This window comes from Sorex araneus, chromosome 2, assembly GCF_027595985.1.
Source record: "Sorex araneus isolate mSorAra2 chromosome 2, mSorAra2.pri, whole genome shotgun sequence".
NCBI lineage: Eukaryota > Metazoa > Chordata > Mammalia > Eulipotyphla > Soricidae > Sorex > Sorex araneus.
The window spans coordinates 189,289,893-189,315,455 of record NC_073303.1 but is presented as its reverse complement, the minus strand read 5'-3'; the positions used below and the strand labels follow the sequence as shown (position 1 = coordinate 189,315,455).

General features: G+C 38.5%; 1 non-coding gene across 1 annotated transcript; it reads right to left on the bottom strand.

Annotated features, from left to right (window-relative positions):
- Nucleotides 1-682: 682 nt before the first annotated feature.
- On the bottom strand, nucleotides 683-872 carry LOC129402703 (U2 spliceosomal RNA). Its single transcript, XR_008628778.1, has one exon. It is a non-coding gene; the product is annotated as a U2 spliceosomal RNA (small nuclear RNA).
- Nucleotides 873-25,563: the final 24,691 nt, after the last annotated feature.

Sequence of the window (25,563 nt, the reverse complement as noted above, 5' to 3'; positions counted from 1 at the left end):
ACGTATCTGTAAATATCAAGCCAAACCACCACAATAATGAAACTTCCCAAATATCCTTCCTTCCTTCCTTCCTTCCTTCCTTCCTTCCTTCCTTCCTTCCTTCCTTCCTTCCTTCCTTCCTTCCTTCCTTCCTTCCTTCCTTCCTTCCTTCCTTCCTTCCTTCCTTCCTTCCTTCCTTCCTTCCTCCCTTTCTCCCTCCCTCCCTCCCTCCCTACCTCCCTCCCTCCCTACCTCCCTCCCTCCCTTCTTTCCTTCCTCCCTTCCTTCCTTCCTTCCTTCCTTCCTTCCTTCCTTCCTTCCTTCCTTCCTTCCTTCCTTCCTTCCTTCCTTCCTTCCTTCCTTCCTTCCTTCCTTCCTTCCTTCCTTCCTTCCTCTCTCTTTCTCTCTCTCTCTTTTTCTCTCTCTCCTTCTGGACACTATGGTTTGCAATATAGGTACTGAGAGGTTATCATGTATATCCCTTTACCTACTTTCATCACTCAGTTCTTGTCCATTGTAATCTATTTTTTAAAGGAGGGAGTAGGTCAAGGAACAATGAAAGATTACAGGTACCAAATGAAATATAGGTACATCAAAGAGGGCCGGTGGGGTAGGAACAGTCGGTGATTTAGCAAGAATAAAAAAGTTATGAGACCAGAGAGTGCCATTATTGGCAGCCTACTTTTTGAACACGAAACAAAAGAGAAACTGACCCGTTTCTGCTTGTAGTACAATGCCAGTTGGTGCACGGAACAGACAGAGCATGCTCTCATTGTGACTTCATGCTCAAAAGGCGCATTTAATACACTGCCCTTGGATGTAGGATGTATTAGAAAATGAACTGATGAGAATAGAGCCTGCGCTTGATTTTAGTCAAAAGACAGTGAAGAGGTTGGAAACTACTCTTTATTAAACTCAAATTTATTTTGATTGCTCAACAAATACTTAACATGATTCATGATTTATCAAGGTTATCTAAGATTCTATAAACCCTGAATATATGGTACTTAGAAGCTTGGTCAATTGGTTGGGTATTTCAGGAAATATTATTATCTGATAAAAGGGTGTGTGTGTGTGTGTGTTAGGTTATTGGTTGTAAATGATAAATGTGGTTCTGTGTAGAACATATGAAATGCCAAGGAAAGATGAGCCATAGGGCAGGATTAATCTGAAAACAGGTGTTGTGAAATATTGTGCATAATTCAGGCAGGGCAATTGGGGACTACATTCTACTTGTTCCCCTAACAAATTAACTTTCCAGAGGGCATTCAGTGATATCTATATATCTATATATCTATATCTATGTATACATGTATACATAGATATATATCTGTATATATACATAGATATATATATGTATATCTATGTATATATATATTTTTCTTCTACTAAAAGAGTGCAGTAGGCCCAATAAATTTTGGGGCTTTAATTACCAATTTTTGTGTATAATTTACATTGGTCATGGTCAATAATTATTTGATAGCTTTCTTACATTTAATGAAAAATGCAATGATAATGTAAAGAGTAAAAGAAAATAAAAGAGTGGCAGTAGAATTTATAGATAAATTCTATGGTCTGCTTTTTTGCATGCTTTTGCACCAGGTCTAATTCTTTCTGCATGTCAACATGCATATAACATGTTAATATGCAGAAAAAAAGATTCTGAGTCTAATGTCAACTTGATACCTCTACATTTGAAATCAATTGTAAAAATATTTTTTGAAAATTCTCTTAACATGAAAGATGACATAGGATAGAAAGTAAGAAACTAAAGCTGCAGTACAGTTTTATGTTATTTTCAAATTAAATTTAAAAATGTTTCGGTGGGTTCTTACCTCACTTGGGCTAGACAAATGCTCAACTATGAGTTGTTGTGATTTTATGATCCTTTGCTCCTACCCCCGAGGGCGGATCTTGAAGTCATAGAAAATTACTTTGGTTCATCTTAAAAACTTAACATCTAAAATCTTAAGTAATGAACATTGCTTAAGAATTATAACTATTAATTATTCACCTCACAATTTCCCTGGTAATTATCTCACAACATTTGTCTTGGTATACATATATTTACCAAGTTTAAAGAGTATAATTCAAAAATAGAATTTAAGTTCATAGTGCAAGTTTAGTTTTATAACTCTTTGTGTATGTCATCACACTGATTTTCAGAAATTCTACCATTTGATACTTAGGACATGAGGGTATGATGAAATTTAAATTAGACATAGTGACTAAGAAGGGGAAAAAAAAGTCTTAGTATGTATCTATCGCTCCAGGCCCAAAGCTTTCACACATACTGCATTGAAAGCTTTCACACATACTGCATTATTTAAATATCACAGCTACTCTGTGGAAAGTTGTGGAGTGAAGTTAAGACTTGAAAAAGAGCTTTAATGATTCATAGAACTGGAAAGGTAAAAAGAATGAGAAAGTGCCTTCCAGATAGCAGAAACTCCTGGAAAATGATGTGAACAAACAGAGTTCTGTGGTCTTTGAGGTGGCTTGGAAATATTCTGAGTCATTCTCTGCATATATTCTGAACCAAATAAAAAATATGATAGCCGTGAGACAGGAGAGGGAGAATAAGAATGCGGTATTCTGTGGTAAAGGGATTTCCCAACCAAAACTCCTGCACTGGATAGCAAAGATAAGCCTTCCATCCACCTGGCCTCACTCCACTACTTCTTCCAACTTTGGGCAGGATTGTAAAATTTAACTCAGGGGATCATGAGAAACATGCATGTTTCCTGTCTGTCTGTTCATTCACTAAGGAGGAGAAAGGAACTGGTCTATGTGTATCTAATTTTCCTAATTGCAGCAATGGATAATTTAGTCCTCAGTGGAGGAAAAGTTGTGAGTGAGAGGGTGAGGAGCAGCTAGAAATTTGACGGCACAGTGCCTCCTAGAAGGAAGACAAAATTAGGGATGAAGGAAGTAGATTATATTCGTCAACAGGATGATTTGAAGAATAATGAGCTCCAAGAGTGACTAGGTTAAGCATACAGCTGGGTTTTTCTCAAAGACTGAACTGGCACCATTCAAAGCGTCCCTTGGAGGTATTAGCATTTGTGGGGACCTTTGGTGATTTCAGTGCAATGGAGAGGTAACAATCTTTCTGTCTCTTTCACATTGTAATGACATTCCATGATTCCTTAACTTTCTGACTTTTATGCAGTGGAGATGATCTACAGTCCCAGATCCGGCTTCTTACTGATGTTGAGTTGGGTTTTGCCTCCACAACCTATTTTCTACTATGGTTCCCTTCTATTGGTCTACATCAGCCAAACAAAGATTGACAGTAAAATAATACCATTATAAAACTATGCTAAGACAATATCTTTAATTCGATAACCATGAATTCTGTGACCAGAAACAAGGAAATAAATTATCAACTTAATTTTTGATGGAGAGTGGTGTCACTGTCACTGTCATCCTGTTACTCATCGATTTGCTCGAGTGGGCCCCAGTAACGTCTCCATTCTGAGATTTGTTACTGCTTTTGGCATATCGAATACGCCACGGGTAGCTTGCCAGGCTCTGCCATGCAGGCGGGATACTCTTAGTAGCTTGCCGGGCTCTCCGAGAGGGGTGGAGGAATCAAACCTGAGTTGGCCTCTAGTAAGGCAAACATGCTACCTGCTGTGATATGGCTCCAGCTCTATTATCAAAATGTCTCCAGACAAACAATTGTTTGTTTGGAGGGTGGTGAATTGCCTCTTTTTACTAAATCATTGCCAACCTTCCTCTCCGAGAAGAGATACATTTGTGGACAGTTCATTGTGACTGTCACATATGGTTCTTCCAGGGGAAATATTTGAAGGGGATAATTACGGGGATTGCATAAATGAAAAGCAAGTGAAACCTGCTATGAGTTTTTTGTTCATTTGTTGGCTTTTGGGCCATACCTGGCAGTGCTTGGGTGTTCTCCCTGCTCTGCTCAGGTGCCATTCCAGTGGGCAGAGGATCCCTAGCCTCCTGTGAGCAAAGCATGCTCTTAGCTCATGGAGATATCTCTGTAATCCCACTGCAGGTTTTTATTGAAGTATGAATTATGATTGAAGTATGAAGTATGACTCACAGCAGCAATGACTACATATGTGTCCTATACAGAGTCAGATAAAGATTTGATTCCATTTTTTTTTCTTTTTGGATCACACCCAGTGATGCATAGTGGTGCATTACTTCTGGCTCTGCACTCAGGAATTACTCCTGGTGGTGCTCAGAGGACCATATGGGATGCTGGGAATCGAACCCGGGTCGGCTGCGTTCAAGGCAAATGCCCTACCCGCAGTGCTATTGTTCCAGCCCTTCTATTCCAATTTATGACTGTAATGTCTACCAAATGTCAAGAAGAGCCTTTCTTAGTGTGCTTGAGAGCCAATGTTTGAGCAATTCCATGGAAATAGCATCCCTTGGAATTTCTGCCTTTCTGTAAAGGACCATGACAAGGCATTCATTAGAACTTTGTAAGGACTCAAATCGGGGCAGAGTAACTTTTGGTTCTCAAGTTAAAAAACAACATTACTCTTGGGTATATTTGAGCATCGTATTCTCAATAGATTAAATAATGCTCTCGTTAACACTTGTAAACTCGATAATGATGTTATTATGTGGCCAGTGAAAGTCCCACGACAACCTTGTGGAGTTTTCCCTCCAGGTGTCTGTTACTTGCGAGGCACATACGGATGGTTGACGCTCTGGCAGGCATTATGGGGCCCGGCCTGGTATTTGGTCTCAGGGGGACTAATTAAAGGAAAACTGGCTAGGGGTATATGTGTGACCATCTCAGTGAGCTGAAAATGATGTCTGCTTTCTTACCCAGTAGTAATGTCATCAGTAATGGGAGGCTTGTCAACGTCAGCATGTTTTCCTGGAGTCCTTTGAGTTCTCCCTGGACTCATCACTCTCTCTGCTGTTCCCAGAGCACTTCCCACTCTTGAGCTACAGACCATCTGCCCCCATATTCCCGAGCAACAAGAATGCTCAATCACATAATGGAAAATGACTTGTGGTTTGCAAAGACATTTCTTACAATTTGCTACAGAATGTAATCTCTTTTCTCCCACTTCTCTTTTTCCTTCTTTTCTTCCTCTTTTCATTCTTTTCATGTTCTGCCTTTCTAGGGAATGAAATAGGAAAATAGCATTACTTTTTTTTTAAATTTTAGCACACTTTTAAGAAATAAATGTAGAGGTTAGTTAGCAAAGTGGTAGAGTTCGAATGTCCCATACAGGAGAAAATATTACTTATCCTGTACATTCTTGCCAACTTATCCTGTACATTTTTCAATCATTTTTCTCTATTTGTGAAAAGATGCACAGAGTTATAGAAACTATGACTGCATGATAAAGAAACTCAGTATGTGACCTTAACCTGACTTAGGGCAGCCGAAAGTTCAACACTTTTCGTTGCATTTCACATCGTGACAGGAAGACAATACCAACATCTGATCTTCACACACCATCACACAAGAGAATTCAAAGGCCATTGAGCACTGAATTTTCCCATTGTACAGCAATTACAGGAACACCTGTGCTACCTAGCTGTGCACTGAGCCCCATGAAATGCAATGTTCCAGGGCTGTCAAAATGTCTCATTTCCTGCTTTTAATTCAAAGCCCTAATTATGGTTGATCTGGTTATTGTGTTATACTATGCTTCATTTATAAGCATGCAAGCAGAAAGGCTAATAACGTTAGGTTTAATTTGAGTGCGCTTGTAAATACTCATCCAGCTCTGTGTACCATTCTTTAAATAGGACTCATGCTATATTTTAAAAAAAATGGAGTTTAGGAAAAGTAAAGAAAACAATGCTTTGATTGTGAGGATGTTTGAGCAGAACATGTTATTCTATGCTCAAAAGCATGTCCTTCGATACATTTCAGCTCTAAGGTTTGAGTTACGTGGTTGGATCTCTATTCAAATATAAACTAATATAGAAATTTGAGTTTGGTCACTGGATGGTATGGTGTAGATGTAACATCAGAATCTATTTAGGGATTCCTCCCTATCTGTCCCTAACATTTACCCCGCTCCTCCTGCTCCACTGTGTTTTTTAAAATTTTTTATTAGAGAATCACTGTGATGTATAGTTACAAACTTATGAACTTTTGTGTTTGCATTTCAGTCATACAGTGATTGTAGACCCATCCCTCCACCAGTGGCCATTCACCTCCACCAGTGATCCCAGTATCCCTCTCACCACCCTCACCCTGTCCCCCACCACCCCACCCTGCCTCTGCGGCAGGGCATTCCCTTTTGTTCTCTCTCCTTTTGGGTGTTGTAGTTGGCAATAGAGGTGTTGAGTGGCTTTCATGTTCAGTCTATAGTCTACTTTCACCTCGAATTTTTCAACCCGAGTGGGTCCTCCCAACATCCTCTACTTGGTGTTCCCTTCTCTATCTGAGCTGCCTTTCCCCCCAGCATGCAAGGCCAGTTTCCAAGCTGTGGGGCAGACCTCCTGGTCCTTATCTCTACTACTCTTGGGTGTTAGTCTCCCACTTTGTTATTTTATATTCCACAGATGAGTGCAATATTTCTATGCCTGTCTCTCTCTTTCTGACTCATTTCACTTAACATGATACTTTTCATGCTGATCCACTTATATGCAAATTTCATGACTTCATCTTTTCTAACAGCTGCATAACATTCCATTGTGTAGATGTACCAAAGTTTCTTTAAGAAGTCATTTGTTTTGACACCCCATTGTTTAATTGAATCATTGTGAGATACACAGTTACAAAGTTGTTCATGATTGGGTTTCAGTCATACAATGTTCTAACACCCTTCATCTTCATCAGTGTATGTTTTCCACCATCAATGTCCCTTGTGTCCCTCCTGCCATCTGTCTCCTCCACCCACATCCTACCTTTATGGCAGGAACTCTCTCTCTCTCTCTCATACTCGTTCACTTTCTTTCACTCTCGTTCTCTATTTCCTTTTAGATTTTGTGGTTTGCAATACCTGAAAGGTTGTCACATATACCACGATACCTCCTTTCATCACTCAGTTCTTGTACAGAGTGATATTTTCCAAATATCATTGGCATAATGGTTCCTTCTTTGTCCTAACTGTGCTCCCTTTACCCTCACTTGTGGCAAGCTTCCAACCATGGACCAACCCTCCCAGACTTTGTTTCTACTGTCTTTGGATATCATTCTCATACTATGCTACTTTACATTCTGCAAATGAATGAAGTCATTCTATGTCTGCCCCTTTCCCTCTGACTCATTTCACTCAGCATGATACTCTTGAGTCCATTCTTACATAATCAAATTTCATAACTTCATTTTTCTCTAGTGTCTGCATAGTATTCTGTTGTGTAGGGGTCCATTACACATAGCAAGAAAAGCCATCTGAATGTCTGTGTTCATTGTGGCACTGTTTACCTTAACCAGAATCTGAAAACAACCCGAGTGCCCAGGAACAGATGACTGAATAAAGTAACTATGGTACATCGACACAAATGAAAACTATGCAGCTGCTACTTAGTGATTTTTTAATTAATTAATTAATTAATTTTTTTAAAAAATTTTTATTAAATCACCATGTGGAAAGTTACAAAGTTCTCAGGTTTATATGTCAGTTATACAATATTCAAACACCCATCCCTTCACCAGTGCCCATATTCCACCACCAGAAACCCCAGTATACCCCCCGCCCCCACCCCCTACCCCCTACTGTATAACTAATGAATTTCACTTCATTTTTTCTTTACCTTGATTACATTCCATAATTCAACACAAAACTCACTATAGTTGACATAACTCTCTCTCTCTCTCTCTCTTTTTTTTCTCTTTTTCCTTTTCCCTTTTTTTTTTTCTTTTTCCCCCTCATCCCCCTTCCTGCGCCTCATAGTATGGTGTACGCCACGCCACGTTGGCCAGCGTGGGGCTTTTGCTTAGTTCACAGTCCAGAGGTGGCTGCTACATTAAAAACCTTCAATATTTTCAACAAAAACTTACTGTTATTATTTGGAGTTTCCCCCCCAAGTCAGACCTGTTCAAATGGAACCAATTCACATTGCTGACAATTATAAATGTTAAGTCGCGCCGACGCAGTAGCGTCCGCGCGGTTTTGGATTTCTGTATAAAGTCCAGGGAGAATTCTGCCAGAAATTACATAGCCCAGCTCACAGTCCCAGTGCATTGCTGTAAGAAGTCTCTGAATTCAAAGTCTTTAGGCGCAGAGGGTCCGATTCGCGCTCAGCGGCTCCGGGTTTATCTGGGCCGAGGGCGTGCCGGTTACGCCCCCTTCCCATGAGTTCCTGGGAGCCCCCAAAGTAAAATCCGAATACCTGTGGGTCTGGAATCAGAAGATGGCGCCTGCCACATGGTGCCGCCAGCTCTCCGCTTTCCATGCAGGAAGACAGGGTGGGGGGGAAAAAAAATCCACCCCCAGCAGCACCGAGTTGTAGCCCAGTTTGGTGTCCCAATGCATTGCTCTCGGGTGCTGCGCTGGATGCCCGAATGTGTTACATCTTTGGAGTCAAAGTCTTTAAGCGCCGCAGAGGGTCCGATTCGCGCTCAGCGGCTCCGGGTTTATCTGGCTAATTAATTAATTTTTAAATTTTTGGGTCACACCTGGAGATGCACAGGGGCCATTCCTGGCTCTGCACTCAGGAATTACTCCTGGCGGTGCTTGGGGGACCATATGGGATGCTGGGAATTGAACCCAGGTTGGCCGTGTGCAAGGCAAACGCCCTCCCCGTTGTGTTATTGCTCCAGCCCCTAGTGATTATTTATTTATTTATTTATTTATTTATTTATTTTTGGGTCACACCCGGCGATGCTCAGGGGTTACTCCTGGCTCTGCACTCAAGAATTACTCCTGGCGGTGCTCAGGGGACCATATGGGATGCTGGGAATCGAACTCAGGTTGGCTGTGTGTAAGGCAAACGCCCTACCCGCTGTGCTATTGCCCCCCCCCCCCCAGTGATTTTTTAAAGTAAAAAATACAATCTAGTGATCTGGAAAGGACACTGTTTTATTACTTACTTATTTTTTGCGAAGCAATGTAGTTTTTATTGAAGCTGATTTAGAAAGATCTGAGGGGGAGAGAAGGGGAGAAGTGTGTTAAACGGAGAACAGACTTCTGCAGAGTGGAATAAGCAAGGAAAGAAACAGAGAGACAAACAAGTGAGAAGCGTGTTTAGAGCAGAATGTGACCTGAAGAGTAAGCCTGGATATGGTACTGCTAAATGGTTGAAATTATAGATACTTAATAATTTAGAATGTTATATAATGTTTTGGTTTGTGTTTAATAAATTAGCTTTCATAAGCATAGAACATTGCTACAGACACATTACACAGCAAAATAAAACAAAGGCAAAAATTTATGTTAGGAAGATTTAACAAAATTCAATGTTTTATCTGGTAATCATTGGGAACTATAGGATATTTATCTTTTTGGAATAAAATGTCATTAGCACAGTTATCAGTTGGTACCATTGTCTAATACTCTATTTGAGATCTATTAAATGTGGAACTGCCACAAACGATTTCTAAGAGTTTTACAGAAAAATGACTGAACCTGGGTCGACCATGTGTAAGGCAAGCACCTTAACAACTGTACTATCTCTGGCCCCAGAAAGGAATGATTTAGATATCAATATCCTATGGTCTCATTCTGTGCTTTAAAAAATTTAATAAATTGTATTGTAAAGCTATTATTATATCAGAAACAGAGTAATTTGCTGATAAGTTTTGTTAGAACTTGTGTTATTTTACTTCTGTTCTTGGTCTAGCTCCAAGAAAATGTATCAGCTAAAAAAGAAAATCTTCAGTGCCATGTAAATTGTATAACAGATTTTTAATCTTGCTCTGCCACTAGAGAGAGCTGAAACTCCATAAGAAATTGGAGTTAAATAGAGAATTAAATTCTCGCCAGTTTTGTTTGTTCTTTCTAATGCTGTGGTGCTAATTATGATGCTAGATCAGATTTTATTTTTTAATTCAGTGTCACATGACTCAAGTAGATGGAGACTGTGATATCAAGCTTATCAATGCTATATATTGGTAAAAATTTTACTCAGTGAAAAAAATTTAAAAATTGCATGAACAAAAATCATTTTTGAGACTGTCATAACTTACTTTAGATTTTCTAATATTATTTAAATAGCATGTTTTATAGAAAGATCAATTACAAAAGCAGCATCTGTATTATGACCACCTTACTATACTCAAGTAGGAATAAAGGTTTTATGTTATAATAAAAGAGATACCCTCTATATACAGGAAATGTTTGGCAAAAATAAAAATCCATACTGAGTTTTTATGTAACAAAATATCTATGATATAGCTCTAAGTCCAAATCAAATGATCCTGTCTATGAAATTAATACATTATTTTGGCTCAATTCTTTACGTTAAGTACAGAATCTTATTTAACTTCTAAAATAAATGCCATTCATGCAGCTTTACATTTTCAAGTCTAAGAGCCAACATAATTCTGGACATTCCTGAAGCCAGGTTTTGGTGGAGGTAAATAACTATCAGATCAGTAAGGTGGCAATTCGAGTTCAAATGAGAATGTTACTGTCATTTAAACATAGCTGAGGTCAGCACCCGCCTTTGGACGAGCTTCAAGCACCAGAAAATCAGCCTCCTGGACCCCCTCTCCTGCCACGCCATGGTTAGCCTCCTTCCTTTCGATCACTTATATACTAGGGATTTCTCTAAACATATTTCCCAACTACCCAAGTGCACTCTACATGTTTTTGTGCTTAGGTATTAAAAATCAATTAATTAATAATTCATCATCATCATCATCATCATCATCATCATCATCATCATCCCATTGACTGTCGAATTTCTCAAGTGGTCTCGTAACGTCTCCATTTCATCCTAGCCCTGAGATCCTAGAAGCCTCTCTTTACTCGTCCTTTTCAATGGTGCTGCACTGATAATTAAAAATCTTTTATTAGAGAGCCATCATTTACAAAGTTATTGATAGTTGCATTTTAGGCATATAGCAATTCAATACTAATCCTTCTACTAGTGTCAACTTCCTCAGTGTTCCCAGGTTTCCTCCATGTCCCAGCCCCGATCCAACACTGCCTGTCAACTTGACAGGCATGTTACAAAGTATCAGTGGTTGCCACTTAGATCTCATGTTTTCAGTTTTGCAGAATCCGTGTTTTGGAAGTATGACTACACCCCTCACTTATGTCACTGGTATAACGGAGGCCCTGATGCCTGTTAACCCATTACTTCTCTTCCCATCTTGATTGCTCTATCTCCTCTCTACTCCCTGGGGTCAAAGGTGACCTAGGCATCCCCCTTTTATGTCTCTACATTTTCTCATCCATCATTCCACAGACACACAATCTCATCCCGCGTTTTACTTCTTCTGGCTTAATCCAGTCAGCATGATATTTTCCAATTGCATCCATGTTGCAGCAAGTTGCATGGTTTCATCATTCCTTGTAGTGCACTGCATTCCATTGTGTGCTTAGGCATTTGTACATGTTTGCCTTGCCTAGACCGAGTCTGCTAGATTTTTGTCTGGTTAATCTCATTCTTGGACTGGAGCAATAGCACAGTGGAAGGGCATTTGCCTTCACGCGGTCAACCCGGGTTTGATTTCTCTGACCCTCTCGGAGAGCCTGGCAAGCTAACGAGGGTATCCTGACCCCACAGCAGAGCCTGGCAAGCTACCTGTGGCGTATTCAATATGCCAAAAACAGTAGCAACAAGTATCACAATGGAGATGTTACTGGTGCCCACTTGAGCAAATCGATGAGCAAGGGGATGACAGTGATTCAGTGATATAGCGAATCTGATACAGTGATACCGTGAATCTCATTCTTGAGGCGTTAGAGTAGTACAGAGTTGCTCTAAAAGTCTCCTCGCATTCCTAGGTGCATGCACCCTCTTCTGAGGCACAGTGACCAGCACTCATTGTTCAATGGTGTGTAAGCCCTTTGCTTCTGACTTTCTCATTTGATTTAACATTCCATATATTCCATGAGAGTAGAAACTAAGTTTTTTTTTCTTTTTTTGTAGCACCACCACAACATCTCTCGGTGCTAAGGATTTATTCCTGACTCTGCCCTTAAGGATAACTCCTGGCAAGGCTTGTGGGATAGTATGGATTGCCTGGGATAGAACCCTAGTTGGCCTGTGCAAGGCAAGTGCCCTTCCTGCTGTAATGTCATTCTGGCCTACAGGAAGTAAATCTTGATTATATTGTATTCTCAGTAACAAGCATCCTCTGTTCTTTATAATTCAATGATTGAGAAAATGTTTCTTTTTTTTGCAACTTTATTTATTTTATTTTCACAAAAGTAGTTCACAATAGTTCATTACAGATAATATTCAAACACTAATACCACCACCAAGCACCTTCCCAACACAATAAAAGGGAAGTGTGTGAAGGTTGTTATATTTCATTCTGGAGCTATTTAAGCCTTATATAAGAGAATACAAGCAATTATGTTAAAACCAAACAAATGTGTGCTACTTTTGGCACATAAGTGGGCTAGAGTATAAGAGGTCATGCGTGGCCACAATCCAGGACATTCCATGTCACTTTCTTTCAGGAGCTTTAGTTTATAGTCTCTGGGTCTTGGCCATTGATAAGATTACATGGCACGGGGGCAGTTTGTGGGTGTGACTGCCATGCAACTGGAAAACTGGGGAGCTGAGGGGAGGAGGCCCAGTCCTGATTGAGCGGGCTTGGAGGTCTCAGTCACGGGGTCCGCATACTTGGGTTTCTCTGCTGGTTCCCTCTTGGGTGAGGCTTGTCCGAGCATATGGAGAATGGTCCTGAGCATGGCAGCAGTTGGGTTCTGGAGGTTTTCCACTGCCAGGGTTGTTGCTTGGGGTGGGAGTGAAACTCAACCTGCCCCCTTCTGTGGTGCCCCAGTGAAGACAGCCTGGTGTGGGTTCAGGACATTCTGCTGAGAAAATGTTTCTTGCATGACTGAATGCTCAGACCCGCTGTAGATATCAATCTTTCTCTGAAAGTTTGCATTAGTTGCAAGTACTAGTTTAACTTGATAAGGTACTCAGCAAATTTTATAATGATTTGGGGAGAGAGCGATTTTGTAAGAGGTTACTTTTTTTTAGTAAACTTTAGTTATCTTTCAATGGTTATTAATACTGTTGTTTAAAAGTTGGAGAAAATTTCATTAGTACAGTTTTGTCACTTGCATAAGATTCACATTTAATATTAAAGGAAAAATGTGGCTACTCCTCACGAAAACTTTTTGGCTTTGTATTTTAATATCAAGACTCTTACTTTTTAACTCTTACTTATTTCATTACCCCAAATTGTTTCTCACATAGATGTCCTGCAAAATTTGGCTCTTTTAGAACTACAAACATCTTAGACCTTAACCATTTTAGAATTTAAAACAAGTTGTTTACTATAATTTTATTATATGCATTTCCCTTGTAATAAAGAGAATGGACATTTTTATATTTGGAGCTGAGAAAACTTTATTCTATCATCCCCTGGCACTGTAGAAAGGATGCTAGACAACACTTAGGTACTCATAATTTGGAATTTAATGATATTCTTTTGATCTGACTCTCTTAATATTAACTATTTGTATCTAGCATAAAACTTATTTTCCTAAGTGTTTTAGTTTTGATGGCAAAGAAACTGAAACTGTGTATCTCCATTCCTTACTTAACCTTAACATGTGGGCAATAAGTGAATAAAGGATGTCCAATGAATTAGGTCAGTTAACATCAATTCATTTTGTCCACTGGGTTGGATATTTGTCTCCTAAAAAGAGCATTAGTTTAACAATCCAGGTCCTCTGTTCTATGTTTGTTTCTTATCACATACATATACCAGGATGGCCTTCTCCCTGAATGACTGTTTGTTATCTCCATTTTGGACTGTGATGTTATCACCTGAAACAAGGATGGTCATGCATCCCGAGGGTATTTTTCTCAGAGGACCACCCACTATGTAGCCAGGAAATTTTCACATGGGAAGATCAACCAGCATTTCTGCACTTCTTGCAAGTTTACTAGAAATCCAGTCATCTGTACTTTAAATGCTATCTTTGAATATTATGATATAGCATAATCTTTGAATACCATGCTCTATTATATAATATATAATATATTATAATAATTTATAATAATCACTATATTATTATAATACTTTGAATATTATGATATAGCATAATCAATTGCAACTAGTTTAGCAAAATTTTTGTTTTGCTCTTGAGTCATGCCCCAGCAGTGCTCAGGGCTTACTCTAGGCTTTGTATTTAGGGGTCACTCCTGGTACTGCTTGGCAAATCATATAAGGTCCTGGAGATTGTACCCAGATCAGCTGTGTGCCAAGGCAAGTGCCTTAATTGCTGTACTATTGCCCTCTTAGTGAAGATTTCTATTAGAGAAGGTAACAAAACTAGATTATGAAGCTACTATGACTATATTTTACTATTCTTTGACCTAATTCAAAATTTTCCTATTGAAGTGCAGGTCGTTTTCATTAAAAAGAACTATTCTATTTTTGGGCGGAGCCATAGCACAGTGGGTATGGCATTTGCCTTGCATGTGGCTGACCCGGGTTCGATTCCTCCATCCCTCTCGGAGAGCCCAGCAAGCTACTGAGAGTATCTTGCCCGCACGGCAGAGCCTGGCAAGCTACCCGTGGTGTATTCGATATGCCAAAAACAGTAACAAGTCTCACAATGGAGACGTCACTAGTGCCCGCTTGAGCAAATCAATGAACAACAGGATGACAGTGTTACAGTGCTATTCTATTTTCATTATCAAGAAAGCAATAGGTATTGGAAAGAACCTGGAAACTGAAATTTCATTCTCAAATTAAGACAAGTATTATTCCATTTGAATTGAATCAGTTTACACAAAACAAATTGGCAAAAAGAAAGTGTTTAAAATTGCCTGTCCTGCGTGTCTAGTACATTAAAATGCTGCTATTAGATAATTAATATTTTGATATTACTTGCATGTATATTATAAGCACCCAGGATACAGGATACCTTTTTTTTTATAGTAACACTTTGGAAAAAATGATAATCTCTTGAGCTATGCCTCAGGGAGCACCAGTATCCTCAGAACTGTTAATAGGTGTTTTGGGGATAAGAGGATTCTTTGGCCAAATTACAGTGTTAAATGTTGCAGCCTAAATGATCATCCTAAGTATTCGCAGAAAGTACCAGTATTTTAAAGACTCTCAGAGACCTTATAGCAAAGAAATCCTTACCATGTTCAACTTACGCTTTCTTAAACTTCTTTGAAAATGTTTCAACATAACCATCAAATATTATATAAGTTAAGAACACTACACAAACCTACACCTAAATGAGTGATAGCAAGCCTGTCATTCTGAACATCCTGATGTAATTGAACATGGTAACCAGGAGATAGAACATTTCCAGATATGTCGCACACTTTTCCCTCCTATGAAACATCACCATGACTGCCTCCTATCTAAAACAGCCACTCTATTAGCTTCTTTGTTAGCCTGTTTCTTACATTTCTTACCTTCATAAATGCCACTACAGTTTAGTTCTCTTTGTATGTATGTATGTATATCTTTAAGTATTAAAACATTTTTCTCTTTCTAACCTGATAGGTATATGATATTTATAAATTTCAAAAGTGCATTTTTGTATTTTTGTAGCTATCTGCCTACATAGTTATTCCCTTGTGATAGGTTTATATGCACATTTTTCCGTTAGGTTTTTTCCTTATTGATGAATTGACTTTAAAAGTTTAATGAGATTTACATTTAGTTTTTAGGAAAGCCTACTCTAAACGTGATAATATTTTCTCTTTTATCAGTAGAAGCTTAATGATTGATTGTATCAATCTTTCGTGATGTTGAAAATCTTAGATACACAATCATCGAATCCAGTCATTTTCTGTTACAAGGTTATTTCCAAAATTATCCACTTGCCAGATACAGTAATTTTATAAAGGAAATTTTCACTTTATTAACTTTTCAGTTATCAAAAGTTGCGCACATAAAATGGAAATCTAGAACAATTGCTAGATACTTTTCCTCAATTCTTTTATAAGCAAGAAAATGATTCCTTAGCATTTACATAGAATGTAAATGCTAAGGAATTTTTCATATATTTGGTGTGTTTACTATATTTCATGTGTTTTGGTCTTCTGAAAGAATTAATTATCCTTTTAGATATTCAAATTGTACTATCCTTGGCTAGTATAAGTTCTTCAAGTTTGCTCATAGCATATATCCTCTTAATTCAACCTCCACACACAGATTTTTTACAGATTTCTTGCAATCTGGTATGTCAAGATGATTCAAGTTTTATTATCCTTGTAGTCAGTCTATCAGCCTTTTCTTTAAGACTCACTGGAGTTGTTAATAGAAAATATTATTTTGAGGCCATAAACTGAAACAAGGAACGTGCCTTACTAGTCAATGCTGTGGCATTAGGCAGTGGATCCTTATGGTTACATATCATTTACTTGATTAAAGTCTTTAGAAATTTTTGTTTTCCTCTAAAAAAGTTTTAATTAGGCAACATGATTCGCAAAGCAGTTATGCAAATGTTTCATGCATAGTGTTTCAACTCTGATCCCATTACTGGCGTCAGTAACATCACGAATATCCCTTCCTACCCTCCAGTCTGTTTTTTGACCAACTCATTTCTTTTGGTTGAATTATTATAGCGCAGCGGAGTGTGTGCATGGAGTTTGCCTTGCACACGGCCTACCCAGGTTCGATTCCTCCGCCCCTCTCGAAGATCCCAGCATGCTACCAAGAGTATTGAGAGTACATGGCAAGCTACCCATGGCATATTCGATATGCCAAAAACAGTAATAAAAAGTCTCACAATGGAGATGTTACTGGTGCCCGCTCGAGCAAATCGATGAGCAGCGGGACGACAGTGACAGTGATGACAGTGAATTATTATCTTTTATTAACTTGGGGAAGGGGATTCTATATGGATTTTCTCCCAATTGTCTTACTCTGAGGTTCTCTGCAGATGTGAGTTGTTTCCAGGATGGTGTTAAAGAGGAAGGACTTTGTGTCTTTGGTACTCATCTTTCATACTCTTACTTCACTGTTTTGTTCCTGCTGAAGGTTTTTTTCTCCCTAGGGAGTTGGCACATTCAGTCTTATGAGATTTCAATTTCAGCATCTCCAGAGGAGGTCCAGCCTTCATGTTTTTGGCTGTTAGTAATTGAATAACATCTTCTCTTTAGATCACACCTTTCAAAACTCCTTGCTAGGGGCACCCTATATGATTGTCTGCCTGCCTCAGTTTTCGTGCTGGAAAATGGGGAAAGCTCAGAGAAAACAATTTTCTTAGTTACAGGTAGCAAAGAATTTACCAGCATAAGCCAAACAGTCAAGTATCTGTATGTTGTTTGCAAATAAAACCTTTCATTTGGGAGTTATATAGCCTCTGAACTGGGAAGGCTTATGGAAATTGTACACTCCAAAAAATGTCCTATGGTTACATAATCAAATCACAGTATATTTATGCTATTTACCCATCATTTGTAAACTTGTTTACCGATAAAGCTCACTTTTTAAAAAGTAACATTTCAGTATAATGGTTTAGGAAAAAGAATTGAGCAATTAAGAAAAAATTTTCATTTTTAAGGTAACAAATCTACTTTGATTTCTTATGGAAGTAACATTGCTTAATAACATTACTTTATAAGGTTTGGGCCATCCTCAGCTAAGCTCAGACATTACTCCTGGTACTTTGGAATTATATAGAGTGCTGGGTATTCTAATGGGATCAACAAGATAGGCAAATGCCCATCCACTGCATAATGTCTCTGAACTGGAAATGACTTTTCATTCAAAGATACAAGAAATTAAGTCATAATAGCTGAAACTAGATGTATATAAAAAATGGGGGAAGACTCAAAAATTTCTATCCTCATCTATTAGAAGTTAATTTTATAGTTTATTATCTTCTCATTAAAAATTGATCTTTTGACTGCTGTTTCCATTTCTTCCTCTTTGTAGCACCTCTCTGAAGGACTGATTACTTACTGGATGTTTATCTTTATGTGTGCAACTTGAGAATGCTTGTATTATTGAATGGCCCTTCTGTCTGTTGAGAAGGGCACAGATTAGAATGCTCTGCCTATTCCTATTCCTACTTTGCAAATGTTATCATATATATTACCAATTCTTCAATTAAATAATAATCATGTCTGTTTGCTATATTGAAGTTATAAGAAGCCCTGATATCAACATGCCTACATTTGTAAATTTTAGAATTTGTCAAAGTGAGTATACTAGAAATTACCACACAACTAATCTTCTGTCTTAATATGCTGAGAAATGATGACCTAACAAGGGATTCCATGTTAAGACTTTGTTTAACAGGAAATTAAATGTTAAACATGAAATTCCATGTTTTACATGCAATTCAATATTAAAAGCATGGATATCATTGGGCAAGCCATGGTTCTGCTTATATATTAGTTTTTATCAGTCATACCTGTCAAAAATTTGTCTACTCTGAATTAAAACCAAGCAGAAAGATAAGCTTATAGTAAAGCTTTTGATCTTCTAGTCGGAAAACTCAAGATTTTACAGAAGAAAGGATTTGAGAGCTTTAAATAGATGAAGGGGTTTTAATGGGATAATAGAGAAGTTATGTGACTTTTTAAACTGATTGTTTGCCCAGAGGTCTTTCTCATTTTGATCAAGGTAGCTGAGTCAGGGGAATAAGTAAGTTCAAAGATGAGGTGAACAATTTTGATGATGGTGTTTGGGGATTGCTTGGTGTTCTTTGGCGTTCTTTGAGAAAAGTTAGAAACTCTTGTAAAGCACGGTTTAAGCACGTTCTCCTTTATGAACTTGCTTTAAACATTGGACTGTCCCTGACACAAATGACTCCACTTTTTATTTGGTTCTATTTATAAAAACACTTGAAGTGTTCATCCTGTTTTTCACTTTCTGTGAAAGGAACACTCTGTCCATATTAAAAGTGACAAAAGTAGAATTGCTGGGTCATCTGAGAGCTCAGTTCTGAGTTTTCGAGAACCCTCCATACTATTTTCCATAGGGATTGGACTAGAAAATATTTCCACCAACAGTGGATGAGCTTTTTATTATTTTTACCACTCCCCGCCCAGCAGAGATTGTTCTAAGTATTTTTGATATGTGCCAACCTCATTAGTATAAGATTATATTTCATTGTTGTCTTGATTTGGATTTGCCTAATATTAAGTGATAATAGTTTTTTTTTAAAATGTGCCTGTTGGTCATCTGCTGTTCTTCCTCTCCCTGTATTTTTTTCTTTTTGTGTCACATCTCCCTGTTTTTTTTTTTCTTTTTGTGTCACATCCAGCGATGCACAGGGGATACTCCTGGCTCATGCACTCAGGAATTACTCCTGGCAGTGCTTGGGGTACCATATGGGATGCTGGGAATTGACCCCGGGTCGGCCTCATGCAAAGTAAATGCCCTACCCGCTGTGCTACTGCTCCAGCCCTACCTCTCCCTGTTTTTTGATGGGTCTTTTAAGTTTTTTAAAATCTTTGTGAGTACTTTATAGATCCTGGATATCAACCCTTTATCTGATGTTTTGAGTGCAGATATTTTTTTCCCCACTCAGTTAGCTGTCATTTAGTTTTAGCTCATGTTTTCTTTTGACAGATGGAAACCTTTTTTTGTTTTTGCTTTTTGGGTCACACCTGGCAATGCACAGAGGTTACTTCTAGCTCTGCACTCAGTAATTACTCCTGGTGGTGCTCAGGGGACCATATAGGATGCTGGGAATCGAGCTTGGGTTGGCCTTGTGCAAGGCAAATGCCCTACCTGCTGTACTATCGCTCCAGTCCCCAGACAGAAACTTTTAAGTTTGCTGCAGTCCAATTTGTTTAGTTTTGATTCTGTAGCCTTTGCCCATGGCATTATATTGTCGAAGACTCCTTTGAGATCTAGGTATTGGACCATTCTGCTTATATTTTCCTCAATGTACTTTATAGATTCAGGTCTTGTCTCAAGGTCTTTGATCCACTTTGAGTTTCACTATTGTTTAAGGTGTAAGATATGGATACAGCTTTAATTTCTTGCAAGTGGTTATCCAATTCTCCCAATACCCTTGCTTTAAAAGACTGTCTTTATTCCATTTCATGCTCTCAGCTCCTTTGTCAAAAATTAACTGAGTGCATATATGAAGGGTTTTCCTTAAATATTCTATTCTGATCCACTGGTTTGAGTCTTCCTTTATTCTATTTCCATACTGTTTCGATCACTATGGCTTCATAGTAGAGGTTTAAGTTAGGTAGTGAAATGTTTCCCAGTTTATTGTTTTTCATATGGTTTGAGCTATGTGGGGGTCTTTTATCATTCCACACAAACATTATAATTGACTATTCTAAGCCCCTGAAGAATGTTGACTGAATTTGGATAAGATTTCATTGCATCTATGTAGTAGTTTAAATTAGATGATCATTTTAGCAATGTTGATTTTTACAATCCATGAGCATGGAATGTTTTATCCATTTCCTAAGATCTTCAATTTGTTTCTTTGGTCTTTTGAAGTTTTCACGGTGTAGATCTCTCACCTCCTTTGTTAAGTTGATTCCTAGGTACTTGATGTTTTTGGAAACTATTTTAAGTGGGATAGACTATTTGATTGCTTTCTCCTTTGATTAATTATTTGTATATAAGAATGCAACAGATTATGCAAGCTATTATTTACTGCAGCACTTAGTACAATATCTAAGAGTTGAAATCAATCTAGATATCCAATGACAGATAAGTGGATCATAACGATGTGGTATATATACAATGGAATGCTACACAGCTGTTAGGAATGATGAAATTATGCCATTCATGGCAATATGGATGGAACTGGAAGACATCATGTTTAGTGAAGCAAATCAGAAAAAGAAAGATAAGCATAGGATGATATCACTCATATGTGGCATTCAGAATTACAGGATGATGTGGGGCTGGAGCAATAGTACAGAGGGTAGGGAATTTGTCTTGCATGCGGCCAACCTGGGTTCGATTTCCAGCATCCCATATGGTCCTCTGAGCACCACCAGGGGTGATTACTGAGTGCAGAGCCAGGAGTAACCGCTGTGCATTGCCGGGTGTGACCCAAAAAGCAAAACAAAAAACAAAATAGAATAACTGGATGAGGTAATGCAAAATTTTAAAGGAGGGATGCCCTTATCAGCCGTGGCCCCAGAGTATAGGGAGACATATGAGAAGAAACAGGGGCCAAGAGAGGGGAGTCAGGTACAAAGGTGGGGCTGAGGAATGATAGGTCCAAATATCCAAACTACAGAGTCAATAATACTGAAATCAAGAGACCCAAATTTTTACAAACAAAATTGTAAAGGTGCCTGTCAAGAGGGCAGGCTGCAGGAGGGGGCTGGATTATGGGAGGGACCCTAGGAAGATTGGTGACGGGAAGTTGACATTGGTGGACTGTTGTATTATTTTTATGTCTAAAATTCAATGAAGAATACCTTTTCTTAAATTACAGTTCTTTAATTAAAAAATGTGGAAAAATGTGTTTGCTGATGAGGGCTGGAACAATAATGGCGCGGGTAAGGCCATTGTCTAATATGCAGCCAACATGAGTTTAGTTCCTGGTTACCCACACGGTTCCCTGAACCTCCCAGCAGTGATCTCTGAGTGCAGAGCCAGGATTAAGTCCTGAGCACCTCCAGGTGTGGTCCCCAAAACCAAATAAAAACACCCCTGTCAAACCAAAAGGACTGATGATGATGATACTAATTTCAGCCATTATTGCATGCCTCTTAGAACCCAATAAAGACAGTAACTTTTCAGATAAATCGAAAAGGGATCCTTACGTTATTATGCTGTATTGGTCACTATGGAAATTCTTCATAAATGCAGTACATGTGTTAAAGAAGCTTAGATAAATAAATAAAATACATAATGTAGAAGTTGTGTTAATTATTCTTAGTATTTAGAACTAACTTTCCTCTCTACTTTCAGCCACATAGGAAGATAACACTCCGTTCTCACATTACCTGGGACAGGTTAGTTTCCTCTGCCCAATGAAGGTCAAGTGGTAAACATGTAATACTCATGAAGGAAACCATTTGATTCCAGATGCTCAAATCCCCAGGGAGCAATTTATAAAAAATTGTGGTAGCAGCAGGTTATAAGGAGAAAACTAGAGTGAAGAAGCCAAAATGTAGTGTGTATATGTAGAGATTTATTCTAAGAAATTGGCTCATGCATTTATGGGGGCTGAGAAGACCAAAATAAATAGTTGGCAAGTTGGAGACTCAGATGTACCATTGGGTTTAGTCCAAGACTGAGTCAGAAGGCAGCAGAGGCTGATGTTATAGCAGAAAACAATCAGAGTGAGGAAAAAAAGAATTCTACTTCACCTCACTTTGCAGTGGGGTACTGCCCAGTCATTTTGCAGACAAAGGCCTCTTGTAGTAATAATACTCAGCCTGGCAGTGCAGGCCTGGATTCAGTTCTCAGGTCCCAGGATGCAATGCTTCTCAGACTCAGTAGTGCTAGACAAACCAGGGATATACTGGCAATGCCAGAGGGGGTTGGCATGTAGTGCTTGGGATTGAATTTCAGGCCCACCTTGGTTAGACATGAGCTTGGCGCAATCTTCCTTACACTATCTGACATTTTTGTTTTCTTTTTTGTGGGGTGAGAAGTGGGGCAGGTGGGTGGGGCTTAAGCCACATTTGGGGATGCTTAGGGGTTATTCCTGGCTCTGTACTCAGAAATTAATTCCAGTGGTGCTCAGGGTGCCATATGGGATGGTGGGGATCAAACCTGGGTTGACTGTGTGGGAGGCAAATGCCCTACCCACTGTGCCATCACTCTGGTTCCTTGTTGCTTTCTTTTTCAATCTATTGATCGCAGGAGACCCATCAATCCTGGGGAGAGAAAATTCATTACTCAGTCTTCCATCCCACTCAAAGATTAGCTTCATCCAGAAATACCCTCACAGATACACCCAAAATATTTGGACAACTGATGGTCAAGTCATATTTACATTCAAAATTAACCTTCATACTCCTTTTTCCTATTTGTTTTGGGGCCACACACCGTGATGCTCAGGGTTGACTCTGTTCTAGAGATCACTCCTGGAGGGGCTCTAGGGACCATGTGGAGTGCCAAGGATCGAACCCGGCTTGGCTGCATGCAAGTCAAGCCCCGTACCCAATGTTTTATGGCTCCACTCAGACCCTCACAATTCTTATGGAACCTTCCCAGATCTTCCCATAGAGAAATGCAGCAACAGCTCTGCCTACTGCAATGAGAAGCAGACCATATCCTTTCTCGCTCTGTGCACAGCTAGTGTATTTGAGATGGGCAGCTACACACCCCTGTCTGTCTCTCTCATGGTCATTAGCTGTTTTGAGTTTGAATAGCAATATAAAATCCTAAGGTCTCTCTTAACAAATTCCGTGGAAGCTAATTTATAGTGAAAGTGTCATGAAAATAATTGATCTTTTAAGATTTTAAGCATTGGTGTGATTATTGGACTGGAGCAATAGCACAGTGGGTAGGGCATTTGTCTTGAGTGCAGCCGCCCCTCTCGGAGAGCCTGGCAAGCTACGGAGAGTATCCCACCACATGGCAGAGCCTGGCAAGCTACCTGTGGCATATTTGATATGCCAAAAAGAGTAACAACAAGTGTCACAATGGAGACGTTACTGGTGCCTGCTCGAGCATATCGATGAACAATGGGATGACAGTGCTACAGTGCTACAGTATGATTATGCATATACGGTTCCTAGACCTTTATTATAGGGACAAGATTATAGACAAAATTTTAACTTTCAAATATAAGCAGCTTTTAAAAAGTCATTTTAAAAATGGATGCTATAACTTGAAAGAAGATGGGATAGGAAGGAAAAAAGAAAGATGGTATTAGATTCTTTATTTTTGAATATTTCGTAATGACAGTTGTCTCTTCATTTGGTAAGCTATTTTCAAGTAAAGAGAACAATTAAAAGGACTTTTAACAGCAAAGGTAAATTATTTTATAAAATAAATGAAAGATATTAAAATTCTACTAATCTTAAGGCATCAGTATATATAAATTAAATGCTTAAATTACATTACTAAAATAATTTCTTTTGTAGGAGAAGATTTTCAATTAAATTTCTGAACTCTTGGGACTATAACTCAAAGTTGTTGGCATATTCAATGCTCTGGAACCGTATTTTTCATCTGTTTAGACTACGGATTTTGACAAATAAGCATTAGCAGATGTGATCAATTTTAAGAAACCATATGCCAACCAACTGGTATTTAAGTTACACAAGAGTAAATTAAACAGTAGTTTCATGATACAATAACCAGCTACATGAGCATAGCTTTGTTTTGTCATCTTTTAGTGAAGAGAATTTTTAACTGTTTACACCCTTTGATGTGTACTAGGTTATATTTTGCGAATATTTTAATTCATAACCATTAAATAAGAGTTTTAATATCTTCTGCTGTAACGGAAGTCACCAGAAGTTGTGATTATCAAATATAAAATGTAATGAGATGTGAGTAGGCTCAAGATGATCATAGCATAGGAAAAAATTGTATTTACTTCCCTCCATGATCACAACAAATATACATGAAAATCTGACAAATCTATACAGAGACAGACCTAAAACCTAGACAAATAGTTTCTTAAGCAAATGATAAAAAAGGAACCCACAGACATCAATTATTTAATAGACTTAGGCGTCTAGAAATAATGCATATATAGACAATTAATTTATAATAAAGGAGTAAGTAACATAGTAACCAAAGTCTAAATGGTACTAGGAAAAAATAGAGAGCTACTGATAGCTTGGGAAACATTATAAGGGTGAAGGTCCTTCTTGTACACATATGGTCCCCTGAACACTGCCAGGAGTGACCCCTGATCATAGAGACAGGAGTAAGCTCCGAGGATAGCCAAGATTGGTCCTGTTCCTCATGTCTAGCCACCCCACTCCTCAAAAATACATAGAAACTATCCTTAGTCTTATAGGTATACATGTATATGTATATATATTTATGTTAGATTAATTAAAATGCATCAAAGAGGTGCATCATTATACATTATAGGACCTATAACGTTAAAACATAGAGGAAAACATAGGTGATAAGCTTTTTGACATCTGCTTTAGGATTTGTCCTTGTGGTTTGTCTCTAAAAAGAGAGTGTAAACAAATATGACTGCAGTAAGATGAAGATTTTGCACAGAAAAAGAAGTCACCCTTAAAACAAAAGACAGCTTATTGAATGGAGAACAGAAAGCTTACTGAGTGGAGAAAGTTCACTTGAATAGCTTGTCATTGTGATAGGATGCTGGCAAAACCTCTTGCTGTCTTTTCAAAGAAACAATAAAAGTGAATTCTTTGACTCATGAAGTTGGAAATCCAGGACACTGCATCAGATTCAAATAATTTCTGCAAATTTGAGCTGCTTCTGTCTTAAAAAAATTATTTGCTTCCTCATATAGCCACAAGATGGAAAACCTATACTTCAGGGTGGTAGAAAAAATAAAAAGAAAAAGTTTCAAGGAATAAAGGAAAATTCTCTCGACCTCACCGTGTCATTAGTCCCACAAAGTACCTACAGAGTCACTTCTTGCTGGGTCTTAAGCTTTCACTCCCTCAGCTATGCTGTGGGAATATGAAATA